At 33.9% G+C, this 14902-nt stretch overlaps 1 long non-coding RNA gene across 2 annotated transcripts in view; it reads right to left on the bottom strand.

The window, feature by feature from the left end:
* Window positions 1-7400, bottom strand: part of LOC118192337 (uncharacterized) — a 45256-nt gene extending 37856 nt beyond the window's left edge. The window contains exon 1 of one of the 2 annotated variants that reach the window (XR_015040606.1): window positions 7209-7400. This is a non-coding gene — a long non-coding RNA (uncharacterized LOC118192337). The remainder of the gene's footprint in view (window positions 1-7208) is intronic. The other variant, XR_015040605.1, reaches the window with a different exon arrangement.
* Between the last annotated feature and the right edge of the window lie 7502 nt (window positions 7401-14902).

Below are 14902 nucleotides of genomic sequence, written 5' to 3'. Positions count from 1 at the left end.
AAACTTTAAAAAAATGCCCCTTTGGACGTAATTTAAAATCTGAAACCTTTCAGATTTTATTTGGATTTTTGCGATTAAAAACTTTCCTTAGCCGATTTATTAACAAGAAGTTAAATTTCTATTTAAAATGCTATTTACATTTTAAAAATACTTTTTCTTTAATGGTTTTTAATTCAATTTGTGTTCCTTGGAGAGACGGTATATGGAAAGATTTCTTATTAAATATATATATATTTATTTACATACACTTACACGTTTCGAGAACATTTAGGCTAATACCACTTTGGGGTAAAAATATTTAATTTTGTCGCCATTTGGCGATATATCACGGATGGTATATCTTTAGAACGATATACCATGGACGGTATATCTTTAGAACGATATACCATGGACGGTATATCTTTAGAAAGCATATCTTTAGAATTTACGATAGGTAGTCTAGCGCTGAAGATAAAATTGTAAAAAGGATAAAATGATTCCGTACAGTGTTGCCATTACTCGCTTTGAAATCGTTGAGTTTTTTTAATCAAAAATTCGTTAAAATTTCACAAAGTATGAAATAGGTAATAAAAAAATTGAAATTCAAAATTCGAGCTTCCAAGGGTCCATATTCGGGTGGAGGACTACGTCATTCAAATTCGACGGCTCTAGATATCGTTGTTTTTTTTTTACAATGCGAGAAACATGCATACTTTCATGCAGGCTGTTCATCATTTATTTTCTTTAAATATAATTCAGGGGGATAATATTTCATGGCAGTAATTTGAAACGTAATTCAATGCTTTTAGTGATTCAACACGAAATGCCATTTCGAGATAAATAACCCTTCTGGATCAACGCCCCTTTGGGCTAAAATAAAAAAGAAAGATAAAAAAACTGAAAGGTTTTATATCTTAACAGTTGCCGAAAAAGTTAAATATGGTTTATCAGTAAAGATTATCAACAGAGATGAACCACGTGGAAATGCGAAACATTTTGTAAATACTTAGATGAATATACATTTAAACTAACATGGGAATGTTATGTAGCTCCAGCATATTTGAAAACTGAAAAGCATATAACGTCATTTTATAAAAGTATTGAATGTTTTAAATTAGATATATCATGATTTAAATACATTTTTATTTAATCAATCATATAAAAAAATGCCATATTCTTAAGAACCGCATCTATTTTTTAAATAATTTTAATAATAGTTTATTAATCAACAAATAACATACAGATTAAATTTGAAGGATAATTATTGTCTTACAATTTACTGGATGGCCAGAAACTCGAATAAAAAGCAAAACAGAGCATTTATAATCGACAAAGTGAATGAATGCAAAATCTTGTTTTGAGACTAATAGTCTTTTAAAAATTAAAAAAAAAAAAAAAAAGGAAAGAAAGAAAGAAAAAAATAAGAAGAAACAAATAAATTATGTCCAAATATGCTTTTTTAACGTTTTGTGTGTTACCTTTATTAAATACCATGTTCTTCGCAATTAAACCATAATATTCAGTTCAACAGCAATGTCGCAAAATAATTTTAAAATGAGCATAGCTTTAGAATTTACAATACACAGTCTCGCGCGATGGAGACAATTTTTTTTTCGTACAGTGTTGCCATTGCAAGTTGTGAAATCGTTGAGTTTGTTAATCAAAGATTCGTTAAAGTTTTACAAAATATGAAATCGATAATAAAATAAATTCCAAATTAGGGCTTCCAGATGCCCATATTCGTTGGAGGATTACGTTATTCAAAATTCGATGGCTCTAGGTACCGTTGTTTTATCACAATCTGAGAAAAATACATACATTTAAGCAGATTCTTTGTTATTTAATTTCTTTAAATATAACACATGGCGATAATGGAATAGCTTCAGTATAGCCCACCTTCAAAACTTGGCGAATTTGTTTGGCGCCAAAACGCGTCAAATACCGTGTCTTGAAAAATGGTTACTATCAAGATTTCCGACGAAACTGCGCGTTTCAAAAATGGCAACCATGGATAACAGAAATAAATTTACGACTATTATACACGATTTTAAAAGAAAAAATGTTAATTAATCATAATCAAAATGATTAAGGTTAAAAGCATATCATTTTTAAAAATAATACCGAAAATCTTTAGATATTTCCCCCCTTAACAAATAATTATGTAATTAAGAATTAATTAAGTGTAAATTAAGCTTACCACAGGCGAACCAAGATCTTAGCGTAATTGATTTCTCAGCCCCACACTTTTTGCATCTCCAAATACTACCAATGGATGACTCATTCTGACTAACTAGCTCGTATGATATGTTACATTTTCCACAACAAACTCTGTCCTTCAATTATTCACAATCCATCAAAATCCTCTAAAAAAGTTCATATTATCTTGCTTATTCATACATAAAATATCTGTTTGGAATACCTGGCTTTCCCAAACTTTTACGCTTGTTTGAAAATTCCCACCTTAAATTTTCCTTTAAGATCTCCTGATACTTAACTACAACATCATTAACAGCAGGTTTTCAGCAAGCCGTAACTAAATGCAAAAATCTCACCATCAAAGTAGCAAAAAATCTTATCAAAAGTATTCTCTACGATGTCTGAGCGTTAAATAATCACCGATAACAGTGTTACGAATTTTGTATTTAGATAGTAGTTAGTGTATTAGATAGCATTACTTAGTCGAATTTTAGTAGAAATATAATTAAAATTATTGTATTTCCTCCTGCAGTACAGAGCGAGACAAATTTTAAGAGAAAGCTATGCCGGAAAAGTAAGAATACAGGGTCACGTGCATTAACTTTGAGTAAATGAATATCTTGGTAATTTGTAGAAATTGAATAAATGTAATTGACCATTATTAGCTGTAACCGTAATTCCAGAAATGTACGGTTGTTTACATTGCGTTTGGAGAAAGATATGAGTTTTCATATCCTATCATTTATCTCTATGCTTGGCGATATTTTTTGTTGAAAAATCTGGGTGGGCTATACTAAAGGATAGCGGCGATAATATTTGCTGGCAACAATTTTAAAAGTGAAACGGACATTTAAAGTTTTCAACGGAACATGCCAAAACGAAATTAATAGTCTTTCTGGGTTAACGCCTTTGGGGTTAAAAAAAATAAAATTAAAACTTTCTATAAAAACGAATCATTTTGTGGAATTGAAATAAAGGTACGGTCATTTCATTTTTATTAGTATACAGCTTGAACTGCTATGGTTTTTAAAAATGAAATATTTATTTTTTTTAATATAGATAATATTTTAAAGAAATTAAAAGCGAGATGATAAAATTAAATATTAAAACAATAACAATGGTATAGTAGTTATATACCACCATTAAACTTCTACAGTGAATATATATATATGTATTATATTTTTTTAAACTGAAAACTTGATTGTACATCTCCATTTTTAACGATCCCTTGAAAGGCATTTAAATAACGCTTTATGGGATTACAATTTAATGACTGGTTCGTAACGTTCCAAACGTTTTAACAAAGACCATGGTACAACACTGCAGTGTTATACATTAAAATGTACATAAGAGCACAGGTGTAACACGCACGTGATGTAGAATGCACTTGATAGCATACTATGAAAGATTTGAAAATTACCAGTGGGTGCTCTGAAACGAACATCCTAAGAATACTGTGTAATTAGCCTTAGCGCGTCATGTATAATGTAATTTATAGCACATTTTTTTTTTTATTATTATTATTATTATTTACGTGCTCCGCTCTTAGGTACTACACGGAAGGGCGGATGCCTTCGTGCAGGTTTATCTAAGGGGAACTAGCTCGTAGACACGTTACACATGAAGAAAACCAGGAAAACGCCCATGCAGCCAGCCCGTTTGCGGGAATCGAACCTTGAACCAAACTACCAGCGTTCAACGACTTAACCGCTCGGCCTCTGGAGGGGGGCATATAGCACATATTGAGAACGTTTTGAAAAATACCGGTATTGTATGTCGAAATGTACGCTATAAGAACACAGTTGTAACATACACCTCTTTAGCATATCATGCAGAACGTAATTTATAGCACATCTGGGAACGTTTCGGAAAGTACCAGTACACAACGAGTGATGGTGTACCACCGGGCTGCCGGGGTCAAAGGACCCTACCCCCAATCGAAAATACGCTAGTTCGAACAGAATGTAAACTAAAAATATGCCCAAGATTTCTAATACACATTTTTTTTAAATTTTAATTTTTACATATTTTATAAGAATTTTATATATATATTATATGGGCTTAATAATGAAGTTAGGATGGTACATGATCACATAGAGAAAATGCCGTCCAGGAAAGCCACTACCAGGAAGAGAAACAACAGTACATAGCAAAAAATAATGCAAAAATATTGGTAAGTGCAAGACCCAGTGTGCAATATTAAAAGAAAACATGAACACATCCATAGAATAATTTACAAATACAGTACAGGTAAGAAGTAACATTACGCACAACACTAAACATGCCATACAGAAGTTAGTCAACAGCATCACTAAGAATGGCCACAGGCCTTTTTCATGTTCAATTGATCATTGACATCATAATCATAAATTTTAATCACGGGTTACCAATGGACTCCAGGTCTTCATGAATTTTTTTGGCCAGTCGATAGTAAAAAGTTCTAATATGATCTATTTTCAGTTCAGTATGTAGTCTGCGATTTCGAAAATACCATGGGGCATTGGCAATTTGTCTCAAAACCCCGTTCTGTGCAGTTTGCATCCTTTTCCTTAAGTATCTACTAGAATAAGCCCACACAAGGCAAGCATAACATAATAATGACGTAGAAAGGACTTGTAAATGAGTAACTTGTTGTCTATAGAAAGAACGCTGTTTCGAGTAATTAAGGGGAATAGTGTATGTTTACGAAACTTTCTGATAATAGATGTAATGGGTGGGGCCCATGAGAGAGTATTATTGAAGATCACCCCAAGATAAAGAAAGTACCAGTGTTGTACTTTAAAATGTACGTTCTAAGAACACGGTTATAATACGCACAGCTTTAGCAAGTCCTGCCGAACGTACTTTACAGCACATGTTGAGAACGTTTCGAAAAGTATAAGTATTGTACGTTGAAATATGCGTCCTGAGAACACGGTTATATTACGCACCGCTTTAGCACGTCGTTTAGAACGTTTTTCATAGCACATGCTGAAAACGTTTCGAAAAGTACCAGTATTGTACGTTGAAATATACGTCCTAAGGACACGGTTCTAACACGCACAGCTTTAACACGTTATGTCGAACGTATTTTATAACACATTCTGGGAACGTTTCAAAAAACACCAGTGTTGTACGTCGAAATGTAAGTACTAGAAACACGGTTATTACACGCACCACTTTAGAACGTTATGTAGAACATTCTAAATACACCTAACAACGTTATAGAACGGTGTGACACGGTCTCTGAACGTTTTCGGAACGTTTCGGTGTTGCTTGGGTACGTAACAATTTTTTTCAAAACATACTCAAAGGGAACTTATAAATTGATATAACCTTATAGACTGCAGATTTTAAACAGTAACATAAATGTCGCATATTTTTAACCAGTTAGTAACAGTAAAGCACAGACATAATAGATTATACAGAAGGTGTTTGCACTTCATGGAAACCATATAATATTTAGTTTTTATGCATAAAAGATCTATTTCTTGCGGCGACTGGCTTCTATATGATAGCCTTGATTCTTGGCTAAAGCTTTAGCTCGAAGGCTCCATAAAAGTAAACTTTTTTAGCAATCTCATATCAATTTTATTCCAGTCCTCGTGGGTTGTTGTTGTATCTCAGTCTTCAACGTTCTTAAACGCCGTTTTCCTGTGGCTCGGTAACGTCGCTGAACACTGGTAGTTCGGTCTGAGGTTCGAATCCCGCGAACGGGCTGGCTGCATGGGTGTTTTCGTGGTTTTCCCCATGTGTAACGTGTATACGAGCCAGTTTCCCTTACAAAGTCCTCCACGAAGGCATCCCTCCCGTTAGGCAGATAGCCCTAGTGAGCTTTGCCATAATTAAATACACCACACCACACCACCTGTCGCTCGTTTCAGCAAACTGAAAACGCAAAAGTCCATAGGAGAAACATCAGATGATTTTAGATTTATTTATTTATTAAATTTCGTTTTAAATGGGTATATTTTATTTCTGTTCCTAATTCTTTCCTTGCTAAATAAAAAACAGTTGATTTAAATGTGGACTATAAGCTTTGTCGATATGAAGCTCAGTTTTATTGATGTCCTTTTCTTAATAAGACTAGAATTTCTTCTCTAAGAGTTTTTTTATAAAATATTCTGCTGATAGTACAGTAAATTAATTCTAATCTTACATGAATTTTTTTAAATTTTAATTTAGTGTTGTAACAAAGCCCTGCAAATGTCATGAATCCTATTGGGAACTTTTCTATACTAATAGAAAACGAAGCCATTTCGTTCAGCCATTTTTGTCTGTTGGGTAACAGAAACTAATCTTTTTTTTACTACAGACACTTAAATACACCAATGACACAGCGGAACGTTACCACAAATTTCCATTTATCAACAGCTAGGTATTTTTCATATAATTTCCTACAATTCGTTTTTCTTTCTGCAACATGCTTTGGCAAAACAGATGAATTTTAGGTTTAAACACCGATTTTAATTATATATTCCTTTATGAATGATTTTACTTGCAGTGCCAGAAGACATTCCCAGTTTTGATGCAATGGATCTTTAGAGTCGGGAGGTTTTCTATAAGGATAACACTTTGATTTAACCCGCATTCAAACAGGCTTAGAATGCAGTTCTACGGACATTTCTGCATTTTTACTTTCAGCTAGACGCTTTTCCGCTTTCAAATTTAATACATTAAATAAAACTTTCTTTTAAATGCAATAACTTTGATTTTTACACTGCATTATGATATGTTAATACGAATATTATTTTTTCGGAAAATGCATTTACATAACCTACGAACCAGCTATCACTTTTCGGAACCACTTCTGAAATAAATCTCTCATTCTGGCATTTCAATTAAAACAAAATAATAGCAAACGATTGTATTGAAAATGCCAAATCGTTATCTCAAAATGCTAACAAAAAAATTTAAATAGAAAATCTCTTTCCCAAATTGCGAACAGCCTTCTGTACTTACAATATAGATATCCATCAAGAAATAAGTGGACTTAAAACTGCGTTAAGTTTAAAAATACCATTTTTTCCCATATGCATAAATGCGTCACTTACCCTGAAAATAAATACTTGCATTGTTTAAATCGACCTGTCCCGTCTGCGAATAATATCTCATAGAAATTCAACGAGAAGATTGGGTACTGCAGTCAACTGAATGAAAGTTGCACGTCATCTCCCTTGGAAAACCGGTCTTTCCCTTTTACACACGCTCATTTAATCGAAATTCATCACCATCCCGTCCCACATTACACTGCCCACCCACTCCTAGCTTCCTCTGCCGAGTCAACGGATGAGCAACGACCAGCACTGCTATGAGTTAAAACTGTCCCTTGTGAACGTGCACTCACTTGGAACCAGGTTCTGTACTACATATGGAATAAAAGCAGAGTTAAGTAGCCAAAGCACTTAAAATAGTCTCTCTGAAGAAGCTACTCAATAGGTATTTCACGCTCCAGGTTGATTACTTTCGGCAGCGAAATTTATCATATTTCCTAGCCTGTTTTTCTCAATTTCTTAGAATCTGAAAATTACACTAATGTTTACAAAGGCACCAATATTTATTCTAGAAGAGAAACTGTAAGAATTAAAACAACACAAATAAAAAATTCTTGTAAGAATCAAAAGCTTTTTGAAGAATCAATATTTTAAGAGCGAAAATTCTCAATGAAAACAGTGCTAATGTTTTTAAAGTCAATTGCTAACGGTACTTGAAAGAGGAATAAGCTAATGCTCTTGTAAGAATGAAAATAGTTAGGATAGAAAATTCTCGCAACACTGAAAATCTTTTTGTAATTATGAATATTTGTAAAAATGAAGATTCTCAATAAGAATATGCTAGTATTTTCAAAGCAATCTACGCCGATGTTCAGTAGGTTTATTGTCATTTCCCCAAATAACATTTGCTCCAGTGCTTAAATTGCGCCGGAGCCCACCGAAGCCCGGCTTCGGTACTTTTCAATTTTTAAGATAAATTACAATTTTAGCCGGAGCGCACAGGAGCCCTAAATAAGATGAGCTCCGGTACTTCTTTTTATAAAACTGAACCACAATTTAAAGGGGAAAAAATTAGAATTCCTAACGTTTTAGTTTAACAATTAGCAGACCTTGCAATACTCTATTTCCCTAGAAATACGAACTCATGAGAACATGAGACGTTCAAGTAAAGTCCCCTGACTCACATGCGGAAACCTTTTCCTTTAAGAAGGGCAATAAATTCGGGGGAGTTTGTTTAGGAACGCGTAAATTTCTCGCCATGCCATCGTATCTAGTGTATTGTTATCGATGGTTAGTTATCCTCGCAGGAAGGAAAATTTGTGTTCTTAAATGTGCGTTAAGTGACAGCAAGTACAGTAAGAGTGAAATACTGAGATTACATCCTATACGTCCTATACATCGTTTTCCCACAGTATCCACTAATGTGTGAGAAAGCATAAACAGCAACTTTACATTCATCCTTAGGAGTCAGATTCAGGACTCATTTTACAGCTGATACACATCTGCTTAATGGCTATAATTATAACAGCAGAGAGCTGGGGTCAAAGAGAACGTTCTCTCTCACCAGGATTCCCCTCATTTTTTGTTTCCACCCACTCATACCCTCATTCTGTTTCGCCCTGGAATTTTCATCAGATATACTTTAAGTATATTTAACTTTTGTGATGATAAAAGAACTTTTTCACCCCCCTACGATCAGAGCTTAAATTGGGTCGGAGCTCCCCCGAATATCGGCTCCGGTGCTTCTTAGTTTTTTTAATAAATCATAATTATAGCCGGAACGCACCGGAGCCCTGAATAAGAAGGCTGCGGCACTTCTTTTATGTAAATGAATTACAATTTCAGTAGAAATTTTATCTCGAAAATATTATTTTAACAATAAATTTTACAATAAATTTATATTAAAAATCGCTTATTAAATTTCAATTTATCTCTTTACATTTTATTTAATTTTAATTATTTAATTACTTCAATCTTTAATTATTTCAATAAATAATAACTAATTATCTAATAATTATCAATTAAATTTTTAATTAATTATCTAATAATTATCAATTAAGTTATAATTAATTAATTATGTAATAATTATTTATTAAATAACAATTTATAAACATTAATTAAATAGCTATTAATTAATTTAATAATAATGAACTGTTTAATTTTTAAATTATTAATGAATTTAATAGTCATTTTATTTATTTATTTACTCTTGTTCCTTTTTGCTGACGGTCTTCCATAGGGCTCCGGCACTTCTAATCCTAGAAATTAAGCCCTGATTTGCACCCAAATAGAAAAGAAAGGACACTTCCCCACAAGAAACAATTTATTCTTGAATCGGCAATAGTAATTTATATAGTTAAGTTGCTCTTCGATACGAAACTACATCTTATTTTTCCATAACTTGGAAGATTTTGATTACTAATTTGGTTTACAAAATGTTAAACTACTGGACTGTGCAAACAGATATTTTTTTCAGCAAAATGTTTACAGCATGTATGTGTTAACAACATGTAAAGAATGATAAATACCTGATAAGGAGTCAGGTACATGCAGTCAAAAAAAAGGGGGGGGCAGTTCTACTCACTCTACTGGACCTATTGAAGAAATTGAATCTGCGTTTTCCGTATCTTGAAAGGGTGACTTAGGATATTTATTAGACTTATTTACAGCATCTTCCTAAAATACGTATTTTTACACAAAATCAGACTTTTTCTGAAGAAGCATGCCAATGAAACTTTCAATGCAAAATTAAAAATTTCTATTTATCCATTCGCATAATGTACTTCATTCATATATATATCTATATCTATATAGATATATATAGATATAGATATAGATATAGATATATAGATATATCTTTTTGGTACTTTTCCGTTTTGCCAGCGCAGGCGATAAATTCACCAGTCATGGTACAATTGATGCCAAACAGAATATCCTCACTGGTACCTTTTACGCCTCACTTTCAAAGTAAGTCGCAGCCATTTCTTATCAGATTGATTGTTTCTTCCACTACTGGCATAGAACTACATAGAATTTTTACCAGATAGTTAAATTTTATGCCCTAAGGCCATTCGCGGTAATTAAGTCAACTAGGATGCAATCACACGGCTCACCCGAAGGCGAAAATATAGAAAAGGCAAAGTCAAGGGTTAAATTCATCAATTCTAATGAGAATGCACTAGCGAAGTAAAGCACTGCGGTTTTACATAATTTCTGAGTAAGCTATTCGTACGAATTGAAATAATTCTTGCATTTAAACTTATATTTCAAGTTAAATTTTAACTTGAAATTAATGTAGATAATTACTGAGAGAAATAGATTTTTGTAACGTAGTTTATGTGAGATGAAATCACTTGGGATCAAGTGACATAAACCGGCGAATCAGAATGTTGAACCATGAAAGTATAGTAAATTCTTGATTTAACATCTTTTTACAAATTTATTGTCTTTATTTATTGGCGTTTTACAAAATTTTAAACGATATTAAAATGTTTATGCCTTCAAAATAAAAAAATTCTTAGAACTAACATTCGTTAACATTTTTTTTTTTTTTTGTGTATATTGTATGTTGTCGCCAATAAAGTCTGCTTGGCGAGATTTGCGCCGGCGAAATGGAAAAGTACCACGCCATCTTTACATAAATAAAATATATTCTATAAGTAGAAATCGAATGTCAACAAGCTTACCTAGACAATTTTTTTTGGCACGTATTTTATGCAAAACCAGAAACTAAAGAAGTCTAAAGACGTAGCACATGCTCCCCTTCTAATAGACAAATTCACTAAGCCTCTATAAGAACATTTTGTAGTGGGGGATGTTAGAAATGATGCTCACTACCAGTGGGACATCAACTACGTAGTAAATTGACGCGTGTAATTCCCTCTAGGCTTCTTTAAATACCTAATGGGACTTATGTAACCCATTAGGACTGAAAGGGTTAATATGTAATGTAAAAAATACGAGCGCATTCGCCTTAAGAAGTCCTCCACAAAGGAATCTCTCCTCTTAGGTAGGCAGCCCTTGTTCGTTTTGCCGTATTCAAATAACCTAACCTAAGAAATACTTTTTCTAAATCTCTTACTAAAAAAATTGGGTTACTTGAACAATAGAAGTTAAACATATTTATACCTAAAAACGTTCAGAATTTACTGGAAGAAAATATCTAATGTATTGAATTTAGTAATAATCTTGGAAGTTTAACAAAGGGGAACATAAGAAAAAATTCAATATTGTAAAATAATATGCCATTTTTAAAATTATAATAATTAAAAACCTTATTACATATAATAGAACCTGGTTATGGAAGTATGGCATCATATGCAATAGTACGGAAATATGGTATGTGAAAAATGAGTATGGTATTTGTAATATGACGCAAAGTATCATGCATGGAAATAGTTAATTAATTTGTGAAATTCTAAAAAATAGCAGAGTACTGCAATAAAATGCATAGATTAAATTCCTTTTTCACATTATCTTTTAATATTAAAATCAACAGAAGTTGAATTACATCTACCAACTAAACGTTTGCTGATGCTCTTGCTTCCGCACTCTTGATAAAGCAAATAAAAGTGAATCGATTACCAATTCATTATTTCTCTTTGTTCATAGTTTTTAAATTATGCTTTTATTATTATAAATTAATTATACTGATACATCCACGTTAATATATACAATAAACAGTGCTTAACCTGAAAATTTAGCAGTGACGAGAGTTTCAGCTAACAGAAACATAACAGAAAGAGCAGAACTAAAATAACGGTCGCGAAAATAAGCAAGACAGAAAAAACGCTACGCTCTCTTTGGTCTCTTGCGAACACTAGATACGGTAGAGTGTGAATTCATTCACCACAGAACATAGTTCCACAATTTATAAGTATCACATCAATAAAGAAACGCTATAAACTATCAATATTATTAATAAAAAAAGAAATAACTAACACTGCAGGTTGTTAGCATAAAAATAATTTATTTCTAAAGGTATCGAAACATTTAACAATGAATCAAGAGTGCAAGATCAGCGTGTAACAATGCCTCCCGTTAAAGAAGAATTACGTGAGCAAGGTCAAGAACAGTCAGGCTGGGTGGGGAAACTGAGAAATTTCTTGCGGTCACGTTAAATGTTTGCTATGACGTCTATGTGACATCCGTGCGACATTCATATCCACATCAGAACGTGACATCTGTGACGTTGTATCGTGGTCACAAATGTAATGTGACGAAAATGTAACATTGCGAGGTCACTATAACGTCATAACAACTATGGGAGGTCTGTTATATATGGGAGGATCTTATCGGCAAAAAATTGTTAGGATGCATTTAACAGACTGAAGGAGGCTTTAACATCTGCAGCAATCCTAACATATATTCAAATTGTCAAACAATTTACTTTTGACACGGATGCTAGCAATGACAGTATCGGTGCAGTTATGTCCCAAGAAATATATAGTCAAAAACGTGCGGTAGCCTACCGAAGCAAATGTCTTTTAAACCGAAGTGGAATTACAGTGTCACCAGAAAAGAATTGCTCGCTGTAGTTAAAGATGTAGAACATTTCCATCAACTCAACAGCAGAAAATACTTGCTCCGCACACATCATGCATCGTTGACCCGTGTCTTACTTCGAGAATTCAGAAGGCCAAATAGGCAGATGGACACAGAAATTCCAAGAATATGACATAACTATTCGTCACAGGATAGAATCGCCACACGGAAACGCCAATGCCCTGCCCAGAAAGCTGCCGACGTTGTGTCAGGATTGAAGTGAAATACGAGCTGGTTAATCCGGTCGCACTTCAACACCGGCTTATTGAAACCTATGGAGTGATGAAGAAGTCAGGAAAGATCAATTGGAAGACGGTGACAAAAACCATATTTCACTTAAGGGAATCTTCAAACGGGAAACCTACCTGGCAGGACAATTCCATCAATAGTTCTAAAATAAAACTATAACTGGGCTCTCTGGGACTCTCTTCATATTCGAAACAACATTTTATACCGTAGTTCGAATCGTATGATGGAAAGGCATTTCGATGGCAGCTGATACTTCCAATGCCTCGGATCGTGGACGCCCTTAAACAATTACATAGCAGACGAACAAGAGGCCAGTTTGGAATAATGAAGATTCTGTAAAGAGCTCGAGTGTGCTTCTGTTATGGAAAATTCTTATGTATTTTTGTTGTGTATAATTTTTGCGTATTATTTTACTGTGAAATTGTATTATCCTTATTTTTAAATTAATGTATAATATTTAATATTGTTAAACTTTACGGCAAAGCTCCCTTTAAGTTTGGCAGAATTGTGTTACAGTTAAAAGGGCGCGGGTGTATTTCCGTTTCTCACGATTCGGCTTCCTTGGAGGTTAGAGGTCACTGTCCAGCTGCATTTTTCCCCTTTTTTCGCGGGGGTTGAAAACACGTGTTTTTCTCGTTCAGAGGCGAATAGTTCTAAGGGGCAGCGATTTTTGACAGAGTTATAGGTTGGAAACATTCTTCTGTTGCGTGGGAAAGAAAGGGTCTGTCTTCTTGTTGAAAGTTCTGAATTTCTGAGAATTTCAGTGGCGATTTATGACCTTTCTTCTAGTTGGCGAAAGGGATTCTAAGTTTCCTTAAGATTGGCTAAATTTTTAATTTTAGTGTTGTTTGAACCAATAGTAATTTTGAGGCGTTTCTTGGAGAGTTAAACCGAGGTTTCTTAAGCCGTTGCACGGAAGGCAGGAGAGCATCTTTTGGACTTGAAAAAAAAAGCGATTTTTAGAGAAGACTTTTAAGAGGTTTTTGGAGCCTTAGGGGTTTGCTACCTGGACGGCGGCTCCTACGGGGCCGGCCGCGGTCAGGAGGTGCTGAGATGGTGCGGAGGAAAAATGCGGCGGTTCTTCGGTGGTCGACCGCGGTATACAGTTAAGTTTTTATCTCCGAGATTTCTGGGTACGGAGGGTCCGAGACAGTGTGGGTGCTCGACATGTTTGACGGCGGCGATTCTTGCGGCCTATTATTTTCAATTTCGTCGCTGAGATTTCTTTTCCCATTTGTGGAACAGTCTGAACTGCTCGTTCGTGCTGGAGTATCTATTTTGCTTTCGAAGAGATGGAAATATGGAAAGTCGTCATCGCCTGAGGTCTGCTTTGTTCTTTTGTCTCCAGTTTCGACCCCCTTCTCTTATCTCCAGTGGAACTTCGAAAACGGGAAGTTGATTGAGTTAATGTGCTGCTTAACGGAGGAATTTGAAAACTATGAACTATGAAAAGGCTCCGGTTCCGGAAATTATTAATGTAATTATAAAGGAAACAACGATGAAGATTTAGTAGTTATTGTTTCGGTGATTTGAAATTGGATCAGTGGATTTGGGCAGCTCCCTGAGTCTCTCAAAGGTGGTACGCCGATTTCGTGAGTGACTTTTTATTTTGATACATAATCTTTTTAAATTTGGAAATGTTTAATACTAAGGCAAGAGTTGACATGTTAAGTAGATAAAAATTGAATATTTTTACCAAATTTCCAGCTGAGTTAGTAATTTTTTATTTAATGTTTAATAGTCAGAAGTCAATTAAACTAATTGGAGGAAGTGAATCTTTGTTTTAGTGTTTAAGTGCTATGTTCAATATGTTTTATTCTAAATTAGTTTTTTTAAATGAGTTTAATATTCTTGAGTTCCCGCTTAAAATGATTAAGAACTGTGAAGTGTTTCACGATGATTTTTGTATTAATGGATTAATGTTAAATATGAGATTGATATGAAAAAAAACTATGAGTAAC

This window comes from Stegodyphus dumicola, chromosome 4, assembly GCF_044657685.1.
Source record: "Stegodyphus dumicola isolate Sdum_Otavi_A_Nest chromosome 4, ASM4465768v1".
Classification (NCBI taxonomy): domain Eukaryota; kingdom Metazoa; phylum Arthropoda; class Arachnida; order Araneae; family Eresidae; genus Stegodyphus; species Stegodyphus dumicola.
This window is presented reverse-complemented; position numbering and strand designations above follow the sequence as displayed.